The sequence below is a fragment of the Colias philodice genome, chromosome 6, assembly GCF_061535455.1.
Source record: "Colias philodice isolate Cphi_HAF_F1 chromosome 6, ilColPhil1 Martin Lab GWU primary, whole genome shotgun sequence".
NCBI lineage: Eukaryota > Metazoa > Arthropoda > Insecta > Lepidoptera > Pieridae > Colias > Colias philodice.
In genome coordinates this window covers 5534976-5542180 of record NC_143091.1, presented here as the reverse complement: position 1 = coordinate 5542180, position 7205 = coordinate 5534976, and positions in this window count along the sequence as shown.

Here is a 7205-nt window from a genome sequence, read left to right as displayed (position 1 = left end):
GTTCGGAAATCTCATGTATAATTCAGCAAGAGACGCTGCGAGTCGCGCGCCTGACCGTCGGCGCCGCGCCGCTCACCTGCATACGGATGGAACCGCTTTACCATAAACATTACATAAATGACTAAATATAATTTCTAATATCAACTAACGTAAAGAAAATAAAGCGAGCGTATGACCAAACGTAACTGATACCATACATGGAAATTCACAATGTTTTTCCTGAACGTCGGTTTCATCCCGTACATGTTATTGTCGATAAGATAATGCTTGCTATATTGAAAGGGCATTTACTAAATTGCCAGATAAGAATTCGTATTGGCATTTTTATTCATACTTCACAGCAATTCGTCGGGTTCTCAATATTGAATTACCTACTTTGGTACGGACACTCGCTTAATCAGTTTGAATTTAATGGAACAAATTGAAAATTCTTTTTTATTTATACCTATAACTGTCTTAGTACGAACGTATGGTCGATGCAAACTAGTATAATGTTTGTGCACAAGGTCCTCAAACAGAAGTCGTGTAACAAACGATGTCAGATTTTGATAACGACCTGCAATTAGTCCGAGAGCGGAACTAACAAAGATGGACACTGATGGCACCCTTTAAATCTTGATTAGCTGCAACATCAGCGGAATTTTTGTGATACCTTTGGACTGAGATTTTACTATTTTACCATTTCTTTTACAACAATTTATATGGCCAAAAAATGTATATGTTTGTTATAAATTATTTCTTTCGTTTTTAAATTTTAAAATCATTTAAAGCTTGTTTAACCATATCAATAGACTATAAAATATAAATGAATTTATCCATACTTAAAATTCTTGTATTTTTAAAATATGTAGAAACATGGTAAGTAAGTATTATTAAGTACCTATTATAACTCAATAGGTTGCATTTTTCCCCTTAAACAGTTTCTATGCTCTATTCAAATTGATCACTGTGAATTTATTTGTAGAGTTCACCGGGGAATAAGGTTCGTTTTATGTTTTCCTTATAGGAATCGTTCACAAGAAACTTAATTAAATGAAAATTAATATTTTGTAATGTAACGCTTCTAACAAGGTGATTTTATGAACATTAATATTCTGTTATATTTTACTTCTCGGAACCTGAGCATGAATTATACATAAATTTTCATAAATTAGTAACTATGAAGATGAGTATTAATATGATCTAAACTCAACATAAACAATTGTGTTTATATAGAGATGTTTGCGATAATTTATCTCAGATCACTGCACATTGATCATTTTGGACATATCTTAAGCCCATTTTAAGTAAATAAATATCATAGATGTAGAGTTATTTCGATACTAAATTTAATAAACAACAATCTGAAACATTATATGCAAATTATAGTAGGCGGCACAGATTTATTTGTGTTTAATTTAGCCTGCGCTAAATAAATTCATTGCTACCGTGCAACGAGCACGGCGTAAATCTGTAGGGTGCTTTCGTATATATTTCGAGCAAGTCTAACAGATTATGCTCGCAATTTTGTTTACATTGGGACTAGAGCTGAACAATTTTTACGTATCTGCATTTATCAAGTTAACTGTTATCACGGTCTTAATGACGCAATAAAAACATGCCCAACGGAATTATATTTTTTAATAAAACTGAGTTAGAAGCTGACCTTTATTAATTAATGTAATTTAGATAAATAATATTATTGTTTTATCCACTTGAGCATATGATTTATTGATATGAAATTTAATGTTTTGTTTCATTGAAATCGTAGTAAAAAATTTCAAGTATAAACAATGAACAGTCAAAATATTTAATGAGTAAGCAAGATTAAAGTATAAAGGAGGAAAGAGAAATAGCAAATTTCCGTAGATCATAGTAAGTACAGTATCTGGAGAAACGTTCTCATATTACTCATAAAGTTGCCAAACTTTCAATTATAACTTTGCACATAACCTGTAAATAAAAGTGAATAGAGTCCGTTTATTTGGTGGAGTGCGGAATAATTTGGTAAATTCGCTTAGAACGTAATATTCTCCGTTCACTGAGGGAACGTAAAACAAAACTCACGCCAACAAAACCAGTGTGTGCAGCTGAATATAAATTGCAGTATTATATGCAACTGTTTCCTCTAAATTAATTACTTATCATATGTTGACTTGTTTTGGATAATAATAGTCGCGTTACGTCACGTTACACTAGTACGAAATAGTTTGCAGAGACACAGTGGGTATGTCCATTGATATGATGCGTAGATATTTGGCAATCGCAATTTAACTTGAAACTTTTAAACTTTTACGAACGATGTGTATTCAAAATTACAAGCATTACTTATTAACCTAAACCGGAACAACTCAGTAAGGGTTTGTGGTAACAAGCGAATAAAACGAAAGCACATAATATCTAATAATTATAAAAAAAGTAATTTATTATGCCCACTCCTTTCCGGACTACCTATATATAAAATAGTTTATTTTACGTATGCAGCATGTTTAATTAAATAACTTGCCGCTTGCCCCGGCCTAAAATATCCTGTGCTACTCCGGAATAGTGTAGCGTTTAGTGAAAGAACTTTCGAGATGGGATCAGTATTTCGGAAGAACCAAAAAAAAATATAAAAAGCTGGGAATTTTACCTTTTTGTAATAGTAACATTCATAAAATATTGTCTTATGTTAATTACAGATGGTAGTTCCAGCATTGTTTTTTATATTTCTTTGGCTCTTCGAAAATATATCTCTATACATATTGCTATAAGTTTAAATTAACGATATTAGATATAGGCATAGCCATTAAATCTCAGTATTGGTACACTTGAGGCTACAGTCACCCCAATATGCGATAACTATTCATAGAATTGTTTGTTCTATTCGCAATAAACAATTGATTTATTTTGAAAATTGGCAAAATTTATACGCAATTGATAAGGATAATTGAACATAAATTACTTCTCCGCATTTCAAATGTCATGAGCGATTATTTGGTAACAAGTTAAGCGTAGATCTAATTATATTGATGCCTAAATGTTATCGAAGCCGATAAAATGTAATGCGCCGTCTAATTAGGTCTCAATTATGTTTACAAGGATTGCTTATTGATTCAACAAGACTTAAGCGTATGTATAATAGCAAAAATATTATCACTTCATCAGTGTGAAAGTGATAAACCTGGTCATGTATTTTTTTGTAAATATGCGCCTATTTTTTGTAAATAAAAAAGGAAGAATATTTTAATTATTCAGAATTCTACAGACAAATTATGTCGTTTTAAGTTGAAAATAGATTCCCATTAATTTATCTCTCATTATGATTTTGATAGAAAAATCGTCCACTATTGTGAAGGCATATCATTTGGCCGATATCATCTTCTTCACATGACCAGTAAAGGTTCAAATAAACATTATCGAAAGCAGAACCGAAGGTTTTCATTTAGAAAACAAAAATTATAGCCATACATCATCGTATGACTTACGTATTCTGGCCCATTTTGTAGTTATAATATTATATTTATAAGCTCTTTTGCTGTGCTACTCATAAAAGACGGCTTTATTATTCAAACAATATTTGTTTACGAAACCACATATTTAATTTAATTTACAAATTATGCTTATTACGTCTAACTAAACCATATCTAGATAAATGACTATCTCACTCGAGATTGAGATTTCTTTGAATCGTTTGTGCTATTAGATAGTCCGTCCAACATTGAAACTTGAATATTATCTAATACATGCTATGATATCATTGTCTTTGACGTCCATCCGCTTCGATTGATAAATGCTAGTAAATTGTTCAATTTAAGGTTAAACAACACGGTTTCAGCACGTGTCTGATCATTGTAATCTAACGATAAGATAGTTTAAATCCTTAGTCCATGTTTGAAGTGTTTGTCGATTACTTTACTAATCATACTTCAAAATAGGTAGGTACTTTTTCTTGGTTCCAAGCCGGTTGTCAAGTGATCTTATTTATCGGGTTTTAAAATGCGACCCAGTAGTTTTTATTTTATGAGCATTTTTGTCTGTACTCTATGAATAAATTGAAATGTAGCAAGTACCTAACTTTGATTCACTTCCCGGTAACCGATTGAGCTGAAATTTTGTATACGTATGTAAATTTGATAGCGATGAAACATTATCATAACATGAAGCTGATTTGATGATGGAATCGGAAGGTGGCCAATGGCCATAGGAACTCAGTAATAATATATTGACTCAACTTTGGGCTCGTTTGATTCTAATATGTTTCTGAGAGAATATTAGAACTTCGACATTAATTATTTTTATAATAATTATAACCTAGACAGTAGACAACAGCAAACAACAATGATGTAGGCAATAAGGGTTGATTGGAAACAATGTTTCTATCAGAGATGAAATTTCTTACAATGTACCTACTGCAATTTTTGGTAGGTAATTGTTTATTAAAATATTCTAAACATAATTTATTAATATTTTAATTTATTTATTTTTCATAAATGTATTTATTTCTTCTTCGCACAATTCTGTTGACGTCAGTTAATGTAAAAAATACATTTATTAATATTATTTAACCCATATTTCTTGTTGTTGTTCGTGATAATTATTATCTAGGTTTTTAGGACCTTAACTTATGTACCACCTACATAGAAGATAAAAAATAATTACACGATAATAGTATCGTATCAGTCATTGTAACATTTTGAAAATATTCAGTTTATCGTTCTTTTTCAATCTAACAGATAATCAGGCTTCACCTTAAAAGTGTTTTATGTTAGTATTATATCTAATAACATTGCTTTGATACCAGTCAAAAAGACCTCCATATAGGCCCGACCTTCGACTACAAATTCAATTTCCGTTGCGTGCCTTTTTTCAATAAATTTGTGATTACTATGTTTACATAACCGATTGTGTGTATTTACTCAGGCTCCAACTATCTATGAAATACGGGAATGTACTGTCAAGGGGCGAGACTACAAAATTGTCGAGATGTCATTTGCTGGGGGTTTAGTTTGACTATTGGATATTTTATAATTGAATTATAAAATTACAGGTAAAAATTATTAATAACAGATTTAATACGTATAAGATATGAAAGTTCGCCGTTTATAAGTAAGCTTATAATGTCAGTAGGTACTTCATTATTTGTATAATTATCAAAAACGGAGTACCTAATGTATGGTTAGGTCATTTATTGAATATTTTACTAGGATGTAACAATTTAATTTGGCGTAAAGCATGTATTCTTTGACATAATGTTTCTAGTAAGTGTCGATTTAACGACCGACTAAGGAATTATATTGGTAAAAAGTAGGTAGCAATTTAAGAAACTTTCTACAATATTATATTATTATGCATCAAATGTGTTTATAATAAATTTTCTCAAAATAGATCTACAAACATTCACTCTTGCAAAGTTTATCCTGAGAATGTAAAACTTTAAGATATTCAAGTTTCGTTCCTCCAAGCTAAGGAAGAAATCGATGAAAATAAGTTAAATTTATCTGTAACTAGCTTCACCGAGACTTCGCTAAATTGCTAACCAGATTTTAAGAGGAAGCTGGAATTGGTTAAGTTAAATTGAAATAAAGTTGCGATTTCGACACGTTTTCAATGATTTAGTAATGAATTGGTAGAGAGCGGGCCACGCGCCATGCGGGGCATTTAGAGAAGCTGGGCACATTTCACAGTAACACATAGCGCCGCAGAGCGCTTAGCACGGAATTCGATTCAACTAATACTGCCTAATCCTGACCGGTGCACACAAATAGCATGGTGTGCATTCTGAAAGGCCTTGCGCAATTGCAGCCGGTGATTGATGATAATCCCCGGCCCATCTGTATGAGCCGAACCCCAACAATGCTCGTGCGTTGCTCTCCGCTCGAAGCTCGCCGCTCTCCGGGACGTTCCTTGTTTTGCACTTGTCTCAATCAATTCACTCATCGTCGTTGTTTATTGTCCAACCGATATCGAACCTTTTCCTTTCTTATTGATTGCTACATTATGGTTTTGTTTGTGTTTGTGTTGGTTATAGTTCCTTATAGACACTGAACTTTGATACCACCGCGACTCGTGTTCATATCAGTTATTATTTATTGCATAATATGATATCATTGTATTGCACTTATGTTTTGAGAATTTGTTATATAATTATTGAACTATAATAATGGAAGCGGCTAATTATGATATAAGATAAATTAGACATGGATTTAAAATGTATAATTTTCACGTAACATTCGAAAATTCTGAAAAAAATATCAGTACTTAGATATATTTGCGTGAATAGAAATAAGCGAAAGGATTTGATATACCTAGTGCAACTTTGTAAAGTGATAGTTGAAGTACCTGGGCAGGATTTACAATGCTTTTTACGATCACGACTATCTGGAACCATCCCGCGGGAAAATCAAAAGAATTGCAATTGGTTTCAATTACTTTAATTTAATTCAAATCTTCTTTATATAATGAGCATCTCGTTTTATTAGTCCATCTCAGTATTATAAAGATTTGTATATTATAACCGTTTTGGGTCCAAAATGCCTTTTGAAAGAATTATAATAACGTAAGGTTAGACTACAAGCCCGCATATGAAAAAAATATGGGTCAAATGAACCACCACGGGACATATCTAGTACGAAAGAAGAGCAAAAAATAATAAGATTCATCACTATGCCGTCACTTGTAAGCTGTCCAACTGAGTGCAGATGAGAATTGAAAAGTACAGGTAGACTCGGTAAATTTTGGTCATATATTTTTGTACGGCATTCTTAACCATCGATAGATCCATTAAAAATAATAAGAAACCGCTCAGTGCCGTACAAAAATGTTGGTCCACCAAGTCGGAATTTTTAATTAATTTCCGAGAGTTACCGGGGGTAAATTTGGTCATTTGACCATGTACGGCATCTGTGTCATACTATTGCTATACTGCTTTTAATCCATTATTCCGCAACGCCGTACAAAAATCATGGGGACAAGGGGAAAAAATCGAGAGTTGCAATCCCCTCTCTTTCCCCACTCCAGGGGGTCATTTGACTAAGTACGGCTTTGGTTCCAAAACATTATCTAGCACTCAAAAGTACTATTAAAAGCAATGCCGTCAAAAAATAATTGTTCTTTTAAATGTATACCAATAATCATCTTAATTTCATCGAATTCTTGATATAAAGAGCTGTAAGGTCATTTGACCCTGTACGGGAACTTTTTTTTTAACATGATATTGTAAAATTCAATTGTTGTATAGTATTGCC